The sequence below is a fragment of the Rhagoletis zephyria genome, unplaced genomic scaffold, assembly GCF_001687245.7.
Source record: "Rhagoletis zephyria isolate East Lansing unplaced genomic scaffold, Rhagoletis_zephyria_1.1 Rzeph_scaffold_00034, whole genome shotgun sequence".
Classification (NCBI taxonomy): domain Eukaryota; kingdom Metazoa; phylum Arthropoda; class Insecta; order Diptera; family Tephritidae; genus Rhagoletis; species Rhagoletis zephyria.
The window spans coordinates 222331-235965 of NW_016157118.1; the positions used below are offsets into that span (position 1 = coordinate 222331).

Genomic DNA, 13635 nt, shown 5'->3' on the forward strand with positions numbered 1-13635 from the left:
ATTTTGAATAAATAACATGTAAACCCTTACATTGCACCTTATCGTTCAGCTGGTGAACTGTATTTCTGTTCAATTTATGAGGTAAACGTATACGTGAATCGCTTTTTTGTAACTAAATAAATTAATATCTTTAACCGGGAACGATAAATTACACAATATCTATGACTGCTTAGTACAACTGTAATCGGCTTCGTATATTTTCGCGACCGCGTAAGACAATACGAGCATGGATCGGAAACTCGGCCTTTCCGACCATGATTAACAGCTTGTCCACAGCGCGAAGCGGAAACCAGAGCTTTCCGCCTGCCACACATACAAAGTAATGTCTTCGGGAACATGGATCGGAAACCCGGCCTTACCGACCTTGATCAACAGCCTGTCCGCAGCGCGGAGCGGAAACTAGGTCTTTCCGCCCGCCGCACACAAAAGTAGACTGAAGACTAGGCCTCGCCAGCTACCAAACCTGCTATTTTATGTTGTTATTAATATTATTATTATTGTTATAAATTACTATGTATCTAACTGTTCTATTCTCATTTGTCTATAAGAAACCATTTTTCTGTAGACCAAATAAATAAATAAATAAATAAATTTGGAATGAACTGTTCGCTTTTGTTCGAGCATGCCTTATGAAGGGACAAATTTTTCACCTTTATGCCCGAACGGGTATAAAAGCGACTAGTCAATTTAAAAAATTTGGGCCAAGCTGCGGCTCGAACCGGGGTTCACAGTTTTGTTAAGCGAATAATCTCTCTCTCTGTGCCAACGCCGCACGTAAAATTTCGCTGACTACGTGCATATCATTAAATCGTTAATAGTATCGGTTAGCGATGAGTCGGGACTAATTGATCTCCAATTATACCCGTAAGGGATGAGTCGACATTAATTGATCTCCAATAATACCCGTATGAGCCTAGTTGGGACTAATTAATGCCCAATTTTACCCGATTGAGAGTAATCTCGGAATGCTCTCTTTAGAGATTAGTCTTGGAGTTTTTTGCATATGTATAAATACACATTGGCCCGTAGTCATAGTCAAAATAAAGTCGACTTTAAAGTTAGTTGCAGCTTTTTGACATAATTTTCAATGGGATATCTGTCAAAAAAGCTGCAACTAACTTTAAAGTCGACTTTATTTTGACTATGACTACGGGCCATTATTTATCTACGTCTACTATTGCGCACACTCTTGTAGGAAAACAAAATGAAATAAGGAAAATAACAACTTTTACACATGTGCCTCAAGCGTGCGCTCAGCTTTCCTCCTTCTGTTTATATTTACTTAATTTTTTTTTTTTTGTATGTATCAGTTTACTATTTTTCCACGATAAACCGGGAAATGCCGTAGTTGGGGGAGTTTGCTTAGCACAGAGAGAAGAAAGTGGGAGAGCATTTGTTGTCAAATCAAATTTGATTCAGCGTATTGGAATTAGTAGTAATCGTCGAGAAAGAGAGAATTGGAGTGAATGTAAACAAAATGTTTTTTAGCTTATCTAACGCTCTCAGCACTGACGTTGAAACCAGGGTTGCCACTGACGAAAAAAAATATTTACCATCCGCTTGAGAAAAATCTACCAAATCTAGGAAATATCTACCAATACATTTTTTAAAGTTATTTTAATAAAAACAATAGTTTTGTTATTTTTTATTTATTTTAATTAAAACTATTGTTTTTAAATTTTTTTTAGTTATTTCAATAAGAATTAAAATTGTTTTTAAGGAACTTTTTATTTAACTAATTATAAGGTATTTGAGTGATATTATTGGCATATTCTCAGTTTCCTTCAACCAAAAGCGGAAGTGATGAAACTAGAGGCAACAACGAAACTTCATAATTTGAAAAACTTCAACTCGAGTTATTATAGACAAATACAGTGACTCAAAAAAGCACTTGGTGATTTTTTTATTATTCGCAATGTTTTTCAAGTAAAAATTTTTTGTTGCTTTAACTAAATCCATAAAAATTATACTATATAAAATTATACACTATTTATAACATTTAGAAAGATTCAAAAAAATTTCGTCCAAATCTCGAATTTTTTACTCCGAATTTTTAGAACAATTTAAGGTACCAAGTTTTAAAGCAAATACTGCTTAAGTATAGCTCATAATGTGCTTCCCGTGGATTTTTTTTTAATTTTTTTGCCGCCAGTCTTTTGTTTTTTTTATTTAACAATTTCTATTGATAAAAAATGGCGTTGATTTATTTTTTTTGCGAATCATAGTGCGTCTTACATAACTGTCAATTTTTTCTTTATATGTATTTAAATAATCATTTAAGACATTTAGGCAATCAAAAGCTCCTCGGGATTCCAGTAAAATGAGTTTTGAATGGAGCACGACATGTTCGCCTTATATCGATATACATTTATACGTATGTAAGTATGTATATAAAAAGTATGCAAAGAAATGTATAATATAAAGATAACTACGAAAAAGAAATCGGGAACGAAAAGTTCAACAAAAACNATCAAAAGCTCCTCGGGATTCCAGTAAAATGAGTTTTGAATGGAGCACGACATGTTCGCCTTATATCGATATACATTTATACGTATGTAAGTATGTATATAAAAAGTATGCAAAGAAATGTATAATATAAAGATAACTACGAAAAAGAAATCGGGAACGAAAAGTTCAACAAAAACCTACCAAAATGAAAAAAAAATTTACCTTTTTACCAACCCAAATTTTTTCTACCAATTTTGGTAACAATATACCAAAGTGACAACCCTGGTTGAAACACCGTTAGGAGTGCCGCAAGCATGATTGCTGCTCACTTGTGTTGTTGCTGAAAATGTGGTGATGGTGGTGACTGTGCTGCTGTGTTGTGTTGACATCGCTCGACGGTGGTGAGCGCAGGATTTTCCACGCGCATACAGTAGATATGTATGAATATCGCTCAGCTTCGCTCGTTTAGCAGCTTGCTCATTTGCTTCATTGTGTCGATTGCGTTGCTCGTGACAGGACGATTCCGGATTTACTAGCGGCAAAGTGCACTGTGGTGTATTAGCAGTGCAAAAAAGATTCAATAAAATGGTGTGAGTGTGAGATGTATTACCAAAAGCTGTGCAGGGGGGGCATTTTTAACTTTGTAAAATTGCAAAAATTTATAAAATCTAGTCAATTTTCGGTAGTGTGTGTAAGAAAAGTTTACTAAAAAAGTCGGAAAAAGTGTTTTCCAAGAAGAAAATCGGCATTTGAAAATTTGGGAGCAACGCAAGCTAATGCAAGTGGTTTTCGCTTATAGCCAATTTTAAATTTTTTGTGTGTGTACCTAGAATAAGGCCGAAAGAAAACTTCAGTACGACACCAGTGCGTGTATGTGTGCGTGTGTACGAGAGGAAGTACATACATATGGATTGGTGGGTGCATATTTTACAATGAATGTATACCAGTATTAGTGTACTAAAGAGTAAAAAATGCTATTCTAAGCCTAAGAAATAAATGGCAATGCTAAAAAATTATAAATTATTTATTTGCAGTGAAAGTGTTTTGGTAACTTGAAATTGTGCCGTTTTATTAAACAAAAGGAATTAATATACAGTTCACACAGGCAAACGTTCATCGCAAAAGTGGTTTTTTGATACACACACAACACACTCCTAGTGGATTAAAACTCAAAATCAATAATTCGTTTTAGGCACCTGAATGAGGATATGTGTAAAACTAAAAGGATAAGTAAGTAAGAAATGTAGTAATTTACAATCGGCCTTATTACGAATTCCAAGTGAACAGATAGGTACCTATTCGCAATTATTATAAAAAAAAAAACAAAACAATTGTTCTCAATTTCTTTTTGTTTATTTCTGTTAAATAGTGGAAAAGTTTATTCACATAGAAATGACGATAAGGCTGAATAGTTTCTAACTAAAGTGGTTGGCTAGGCAAAGTGAATAGTAAAATACCTTTTCATATAGTGAGCGTGAAGGTGGCGAGCGGCATTTGGGGTGGTGCTGTCATTGTTGCACGCGCAAGTGAACTAATTGTAATGCCGAAAAATGTCTGCACTTTTTTGTAATTTCACGTCTAGCTGCAATATATGTACATAGGTAAATTTAAAGATTTTCTTTCAAACACTAAATTTTCTTGAATTCCAGGCTTTTTCGCCGAGGTTAACACACCTTAGACTTATACATACAAGGCACACACCTCACTTACCCTTATTCGTTCGCACTTATGTACATATATACAATTCACTCATTTCGCTCGTTCGCTTTCACGGCGAAGAGTATTTCCAGTGTAGTCTGCTTTTAGGCGATTTGAGGCATTTACAGCATAGTATGGACATCCATACATACTACATTTGCAATTGTTGTAATAACAAAAAACACTTTTGCAGAGGGAAATCGATCGATTGTTTCTAACACATTCGTACCAGTGATTAGTGATATTTCACTATCGGTATTTTTTTTACTTTGAATTAAAAACCTCTTATATATAGCAACAGCTATTGCTAGTCCAAGGAAGCAGTGATTAGCGATTTTTTGCTTTTACGTTTTTTGGTTGTGAATTTTTTGTTAGTGCTGAATTTTCCACCTTTTTTAGTTTGTGTTGTTTTTATGTTTCTACTGAAAATTTTGATGGTCTTTTTAAATTTTTCTAAATTTTGTACAAAATAGAAAACTCGGATAAACCTTTATTTATGATATGATATTAAGGGTATTCATCAAATCTATTAATGCATTGTAAACCGTATAAACTTATCATTGTTAAAACTTTGTAAATTAACCGTCACAACTAGTATGGAAACTCGCTTACACATTTCAGATACATTTCTTATATCTCTTGATAAACTGAAGTCAATGCAAATCTGTCGCAACTCTGTCGCAAGTGTAAACGAAAATATAATATGGGGCGTTCATGTAACAGAGCGCTTAAATCTATAAGAATAAACAAACAAATAAACCGACAAATTTTTATTCCTACCAAAATTTTTCACCATAACCGACCAAAACCTACCAAATTTTTTTTTGAGTTTTAATATATGTTTTTTTCATTGTCAAATTTATTAAATATTAAAAACATAGCTAACACACATTTAGTAAAACTAAAACACAGCTAGTAATAAAAACACAAATTAACTGCGTATAACGATTCATTTTACTGTACAGACTTATCCAAATGTATGTCTCTTTACACATACATCCATACATGTCGTAACTAGATACGAATAAAGACGCTAGCTCAAAAGTTGACAGCGAAAAAAGACGCGGAAAACAAATTTCGGCATAGAAAGACTCTTAACATAGGTGAAGGCAAAGAAATCCTCGTTAACCTCTTTGACGGCGAAGCAACCCCCTTAAACTTATGTTCTCGATCAACTGTATTTGCGAGTATAGCAGTATACGCATTCCCCAAAGAGTTTTTCCGGAATGATGTTGAATCCATGTTTAAGCGTCTTTTTTCGCAAATCTGTTTCAAGTGTCCTTTTTCGTCGTCAAAACACCCGAGCATTTTTATTCGTGTCTAGTGACGATATTATTATCGTTCTCCAAGGTGTATGAATCTACGATTCATGCTTCGTGGACAGGCACATTGAATAACTCATTGAGAGGGGAGACTAGTATGTTTGCAAAATATTTATTACATCGAAAAGGTGGGTAGGCACTGTGACCAATGGCAAAGTTCGTTTACCACCTATGCATGGTTGTAAGCCATGTAGAGTCCGCAAAATTCTCCGGAAGCAGTGTCCGGAGGATGCATCCGACTAGGCAGAGCATACTTTGAAGTGCCATATAATTGAAACTTAAGAAAGTTCAATTACATGGCAGTTGAGAAGTGCATGTGCAAACATTTCATAAATTGCATAAGGGAAATTTTGGACATGCCGCAGTACTTACCACGAATTTTGGCGCCCGGTGTTAGCAGTCGCGCCTAAACGCACATACACAATATACTCTGGGGTTTCCTTCACCAGCCTACAAAGCCTACAGATCGTCTCTACAGAAAGACCAAGTTAATTCAAACGGTACGTTAACTTGTAGTGTTCAGGTTGCCAGAAGAGTTCTAAGTTCAAGGTGTCTTTCGGAGTTCCTCCTGGAAAGAGTTATGAATGTCTTTCATTGTCTTTTTCCCTTTGACTCCGCCAGGGGGCAGCAATTTGAGATTATTCTCAGCCAGCTAATAAGTAGGTCTGCAGTGCATCCTTTAGATGTACCGCAGAGAGGTTCGGGATCATGCAAACGCATTTGGGCTCCATGCTTTCCGAGATAGTCAGCCCTTTTGTTGCCTTCAAACCCCTCATGTCCCTCAACGCTCAAGAGTGTTGCGCTATTGTGGGCTCCCAGTTGGCTAAAGTGTTTACAAGCATTGATGTCGTTTTAAAAGAATCGAAGGCCTTTAACGCTTCCTGAATATCCGACTTCGATTGCGAAGACCTCCGCCAGGAATATGGTTGGGTACGAGTCCATTGGCAGACTTTTCTGGAATATTGGTCCTTGTTCGCCATAAATTATATCGCTACCTAGAGGTGAAAAGGTGCCGAGCCCATTTTTTCCGCAATGTTTAGTTTTTGATGCAAAATGGTAAGTATAGGGTTGCCAACCGTACTAAAATATATAGTATCGTACTATTTTTTGGGTCTGCGTACCATATACCGCTGGAAAAAAATATAGTTGCAAAAATACTATTTTTCTTCAATTATAAATATAAATATGTTTCAGTTATTTGTAAGAAAGGGATGTTTTAAAATGGATGACATTATACTGAAATATTAATACTAAAATAAATATACTTTAAAACAAAGGGTCCACAGATCAAAAATGGCAATATTTTTAAAAATACTTAGAAAGATTTACCAAATTTACATAAAATTATTTCGCTTATGCTCTCTATTCCTGCAACTTCGGCACTCACAGAAAGAGTTTTTTCTATTAAGATTTTAAAATGGTGAGATGAGAGAAATAAAGCGAATATATCACTAATACAAAATTAACTTTTGATTTATATTAATTTAAATATTGATAGCGATAAAGCATATGATACTTTCAAAGAAATATGTTTTTTTAAAGCGGAAATGCATAAGAAAGAAAAAAGATGTACACTTAGAAAGCATTTTTACTTTTTCTTTAAAAAAATACTATATGTATTTGAAGTACTATACTATATTTTTTCTGAGTTTTTTGAAAAAGTACTATAAATTTCTTAGAAATTGTTGGCAACCCTAGGCAACCCGAAACTACATCGATTTTTTGTCTCGCCTGAAGTTTTAAAAAAATCGATTTGGCACCTTTTCACCCTTAGGTGACGATATACATATGGATGTTCGTATTGTAGATTGGCAATAATTTGGGTATACGTTTGTAAGTACTTTATTCGCCACTCGACTCACACACCTGCTCTCTGAGAGCACTCTTCAACAATCCGACATAAGCGAGCAGTGGAACCACATTTCCCGATCATTAAGTACCGCCGCCGAAGAAGTAGTTGGATTTCAGCGAGCCCGAAAGAACAACTGGTACGATGAGGAATGTCAAGAAGCCGCAGAGAAAAAAGACCCCGCCTATAGGGCCACGCTGCGATCAGGCGCAACGCGAGCCATGTTGGGCGGTTATAGGGAACAGAAGAAGGAGGCGAGACGTATTTGCCGCACTAAGAAGAGGGTGGCGGAAATATGTGAGTGCAAAGAGCTTGAAATGCTAGCCGACAGGAAAAACACCCGAAAATTTTACCAGATTAGGCGACTTACGGAAGGTTTCAAGACCAGGGCGAATTCCTGTAAGAACAACAATGGCGACCAAGTGACCGATGTCTAGAAAGTACTTAAATTATGAAGGGAACACTTTTTTACCCTACTGAATGGTAGCAGCGCTGAAATTAGTGGAGAAGGCGAACCCGATCCCTCAGTCGATGACGATGGAGTCGATGTTCCACCACCTGACTATGACGAGGTACGAATAGCGATAGCGCGCTTGAAAAACAACAAAGCTGCTGGAGTTGCATCAACTCTTATGCAGAATATGGTCAGATGAACGCATGCCCGATGACTGGAATTTAAGTGTGCTCTGCCCAATCCAAAAGAAAGGCGATCCCGCCATTCGCGCCAACAACCGCGGGATAAGTTCTTATCGAGTGTATTGTGCGAAAGACTGAAGCCCACCGTCAACGCACTGATTGGACCTTATCAGTGTGACTTAAGTCCTAGCAAATCCACCATAGACCAGGTATTCACAATATGCCAAATCTTGGAAAAGACCCGCGAGAATACGATCGACACACACCATCTATTTGTCGATTTCAAAGCCGCTTTTGACAGCATGAAGAGAAGTTGTCTTTATGCCGCGATGTCTCAATTTGGTATCCCCGCGAAATTAATACGGCTGTGTAAAATGACATTGAGCAATACCACCAGCTCCCTCAGAATAGGGAAGGACCTCTCCAAGCCGTTTGATACCAAACGAGGTTTCAGACAAGGGGACTCCCTTTCGTGTGATTTCTTTAATCTTATGTTGGAGAAGATAATAAGAGCCGCAGAACTGAACCGCTCAGGCACAATACTTTATAAGAGCGTACAATTGCTGGCGTATGCCGACGACATCGATATTATCGGTAAAAACAAGGGCTACGTCTGTTCTGCCTTCTCGGGATTGGATAGAGAAGCAAAGCGAATGGGTCTGGTGGTGAACGAGGGCAACACGAAGTATCTCCTGTCATCACACAAACAGTCAGAGCATACGCGTCTTGGCACCCACATTACTGTTGACAGTAACAAGTTTGAAAATGTAGACGACTTCGTTAATTTGGGAACCAGCATTAACACCAATAATAATGTCAGCCTTGAAATCCAACGGAGAATCACTCTTGCCAACAAGTGCTACTTTGGGCTGAGTAGGCAATTGAGAAGTAAAGTCCTCTCTCGTCGTACAAAGATCACACTCTATAAGTCACTCATCATGCCTGTGCTGGTGTATGGCGCGGAAGCATGGACAATGAAAGCATCTGATGAGGCGGCTCTTGGAGTTTTCCAGAGAAAGATTCTGCGATTCTGACCTTTAAGCTTTGGTGATGTCGAATATATCAGACAATTTAACGATGAGCTGTATGAGCTTTACAACGATATAGACATAGTGCAGCGAATTAAAATTCAGCGGCTCCGCTGGATTGGCCATGTCGTTCGGATGGACAGAAACGCTCCTGCTCTGAAAGTATTCAACGCGGGCCGCGATGATGTTAACAAAGTAAGGCCCCCTCTGCGTTGGAAAGATCAAGTGGAGAAGGACTTGGCTTCACTTGGCATTTCCAATTGGCGTCAGTTAGCACAGAAGAGAAATGACTGGCGTGCTGTTTTCGACTCGGCGCCAATACAGCGCCAATAAAAAAGAAAAAGAAGAAGGTACGTTTGTACCTAGGAATCAGGTATATTTACATGTTTGCGGCCGCCGTTATGCGAACACACCGGTGAAATATTCGTGTATAAAAGGTTGCTAAAATGTTTGGAGATAAATATTTCTGTGGTCATAAGCAATAACCGCCTAAGTCGACTAAAGAAATAATTGAGTTAAAGCGTTATCGTTATCCGTAACAGCTACTTTACAGAATAAAGTACAAGCTAGGCATGGGGAATACTGCGCTGCGCGGGCTTTTGCGTTAACACCGTAGCCGGAGTTGCCGCGCCAACACCATCATATGAATAGCGCTAGTCCCATTAACACCAAGAAACACATGAGACACGCACACAATTCGCCTTAATTCTTTGAAAAAAACACGTATTTTGCTTTAGAGTGGTGAGAACGTCAGAAACTTATGTATCTTGGCAAATTTAAAGCTTTACAGTGGAAATACAATGCCGGCGAACGGCGAACTCACCGCAGCGAAATTCGCGCTGTCAAAATTAGAACACCTGCCGGCATATGAAACTGAACACGGCGATAGATTTATTTCTATCGCGCTGCTGGGCAATGGCGGCAGTACATGCCAAAGGTGGCGGTATGTTTTTTTTTTTCAAAGATTTAGAAGAAAACAACATGTAACACGATTTATTTTTGTTGGTTGAAAAATACAGTGATCGATTCGTTAAATCTGGCTTAAAATAAAATAATTTATAATAATTCCCCCTTGCCTTATATTTATATTTGATATCATTTCATTATTTCTAAATATGGGTTCGTTTTTCAAAATATGGTCACCTAACTTATAAGTGCGAGGAAATGATATCAGCAGTTTTCGCTACCGCTCTAATTCTGTTAAAGTAGGCGCAATAGCAGGGCGAACGGTGAACGATGGCATCGCCCAATTCGGCGAACTTCGCCATTCGCCGGGTATTGTGTTTCAAGAATGATGAGAATGTCGTGGCATTTGCTACATTCCTAGAAGCTAAATTCGGTTGGCGGTACAAGCATTGTTCAGCGAAAATTAAGGAAATAATATACATGACACCACTGTGTTGTATGACGATGGATACTGTGGTGAGACCCAGATGGCGTGTTCAAATCAGTGCATTGCGCTGTTGCGCTGGTTAGTGCGCTGACACCACAGTTGGCGCCGTAGTTATTGAGCTAGCGTCATCAAAATTGCGCTATTACCAATGTCTAGTACAAACGCAAACTGACCGGCTGCTAGCGACGCATAAGTTTATTAGCTGCGTACACACGATCTGTAGATGAAATGCCGAGTAACCCCATACGGCGCCGGTTGCATCACTGGTTTCGATGAATACCACTACTGTACATGCTGTAGAAATAAACACCGTATGATCATTAATGCCGCGCAGTGTATGTATGTATGTAGTACCTATTACAAGCTGCGGTGTTAATTTTAATAATAACCCCGTTTTTTAAACGCGAGCGGCAAAAAACGCTCAACTCGGCGGTATTCGCCATCCCCAACGTGCAAAGGCCCGTAAATCTTCCGCAAACTTCGCGGTTCTTGTTACCGATTCGGACATACCAATACGTCAATTACACAGTGCAACACTCAAAAAGGAATAGGAATAGGAGACCAATTGCATTCTTTAAAAGAGGTGAAAATATTAATAAATACCAAAGCATTTGTAACAGTTAGTTCCCATTTCCTTTTCATATGGATCTGAAGTTGTGAATTTAAGGTGCAATCATTAAAAAAGTCTAAGTTCGGGTGGAGTCGAACATTAAATACCCGGCGCAAGTAACAAATATAGTTTTCAACTTTTTGGTTGTTGTTGTTTCCGACAGGGTGGGTGTATGATGTATTATGGAACGAATTTCCGTCATCCCTTGTCAAATTTGGTTTGGAGACAAACCTGTTTCGGCGTTTTGCCATCTTCAGTGTCATTTTTCGTTCTGCATAATTTTTGTTGGTTGCTCGTATTTATACTCCTTGTTAACTACCTCTTTCTTTTGTTAGGTACGTCTTTTTAGTTTTGCAGTGTTTGCGGTACTCAATAGGTAGATGAATTGTTTTGGCTCGTTTTTGACGGCAGGTGTTTGCGGTACTCACGGACTTCTACCTGCCGTCAAAAACGAGCCAAAACAATTCATCTACCTATTGAGTACCGCAAACACTGCAAAACTAAAAAGACGTACCTAACAAAAGAAAGAGGTAGTTAACAAGGAGTATAAATACGAGCAACCAACAAAAATTATGCAGAACGAAAAATGACACTGAAGATGGCACAACGCCGAAACCGGTTTGTCTCCAAACCAAATTTGACAAGGGATGACGAAAATTCGTTCCATAATACATCATAGTTTTTAACCTTTGTGAAAACTACCGTTACATGGTAGAAGAGTGGTTTTACCCCTATTTCTAACAATTTCGATAGTATGTTCAGTTATACTTAATGAGATAAATTTATTTAGTTAGATGTGGGCGGTATCATGCCTATTTTCCAAAATTCTATAATAATGTTACTTATTTTCAAGGGATTGTTGTTAGTATCAATTTTGGGTAAATTAGCCGCCTTAAATTTGGAAATATCGATGTTTCAAGTATTTCTGAAATTTACCGTTATGTGAAAAGTGGGAGTAATTTTAGTCCGATTTCAATAATTTTTAACGTTTTGCTTTTCTATGGTAAGCGAAATAATAGTACCAAGTTTGCACATTAGGCATGTTTTTAATGACAAAGGATGGCAATCGTTAAGAAAAGTGTCAAGTCAGTGAATAAAATGTTAAAACATGATCTGACATTCTTAAAACCGACTTTTTCGGTTAATTTGTGTTATGTTCAAATGTTAAGTATACATATATATGTGTTTAAGTAGTAAGTTCTCGAAAACATTGTCCAATTAGCTTGGTTTTTGACACAAGTTATTTTCTTACCATACTGGACCGACCCCAAGCCGCCCCCTTCCCCCCTTAAAAAAATATATATTGCGTTTTTTTATTTTTATTTAGTTTCCATTCACGTGTAATTCATTTTTAAACATAAATTATTTAAAGCATCAAAGGAAGAATGTAAAAAAATCTCCGTTTAGTCGCCTGCATCATCTTTATCAATTTCTTCCGCTAAATCAAACGAACTTATCATTTCGATAACTTCAGGTGGAAGTTGCAAAGACTTATGTTGTTGAATGCGTCTGCTTAAATATTTTGTAAAAATAAGTGGACCTGATGTATCAGCAGCTCTGTTAAAAATATCTTGCAGATTATTAGCGCGGCTATTTCTACGTGCATGATGTAATCTGTCCGACTTATATATTTTATGTCGTGATTCAGCGGCAGCTTCGCCAAAGAAACCTAATGGTAGCACAGTATTGTCAATGACCTTTGAATGTATTAGAACTTTATGGGCGGTGGCCGTCATGGGCAACTAAGCATAAAACTTTTGAATTAATTCAGCTGTAGCAAAGCAAAATTTTTGAAATTTCTCAAGAGTCCACGGAAAACTGACACGACAAGCAAATCAATATAATTTAAAATCGGAAAATTAAGTGTGCGTCGACTCCAGTAATATCAGCGAAGATTTCATGGTTTGTAAAAGCTCGACGCGCAGTGTTGCCGTCGTTTGTGCTACCGAGGCCACCAGCTTTTGGCATATCTACCCGAAGACCGAGCTCTCTCCAGAAAGCGCTTTGAATGTTTTCCTTTCTTTTAGCGACAAATCGTTTTTGTTCATCTGATCTGATCTGCCATTTTTGTGTCTTCAACTTGTAGCCCAAATGCAAAATATACTCGCAAAATCTGATCCAGCAATGCCTCTTTTGCCCGAAATTTCTCGCAAGTGTAATCTGTTAAGTTCAGGAAGTCTTTTGGCGTAGCACCGCAAATAGGACAAGACTGATTTGACAAGGTGCCTGTCAAAATATTGAACACTTTTCCATCAATAAGTGTTAAATACAATTCAAATGAAATTTCAACTGTTCTTTTTTCGCCAATTGTTACAACAATTTTATTTTTAATATTTTTATTGAGCTTTGTACCACGATTGTTTTTTAGGAAAAATTGAAAAAGCAACAAAGTCTAAGCGGTAGAAGTTATAGCACTATTTCGGAGATCACCACATCTCCTCATCAGACTTCTTTTTCTAGACTTCAGCAGGGATCGAACCTGCGAATTCGATGTTCAAAGTCAGAAGCGTTAACCACTGAGCTATGTACATCCCGTAAACTCTTGTTGCTAATTCATTTTCCTTATTCAACCAACTACTATCAAGTGCAGCTGATTTGCCGCTATTTAAACTCGACAGCGTGGTTGTTGTTGTCAATTCTATACATCCATT

The 13635-nt window shown here is 37.7% G+C and overlaps 1 protein-coding gene across 4 annotated transcripts in view; it reads left to right on the forward strand.

Moving 5' to 3' along the window:
* The first annotated feature begins 2944 nt into the window (after positions 1–2944).
* LOC108364849 (neural-cadherin-like) overlaps positions 2945–13635 on the forward strand; it is a 539754-nt gene continuing 529063 nt past the window's right edge. The window contains exons 1-2 of one of the 4 annotated variants that reach the window (XM_017618702.1): positions 2945–3362; positions 3483–3678. The gene's annotated coding sequence lies outside the window, so the exon portion shown is untranslated. Of the gene's footprint in view, positions 3679–13635 lie in introns of all 4 variants that reach the window. The other 3 variants (XM_017618720.1, XM_017618729.1, XM_017618713.1) reach the window with 3 other exon arrangements.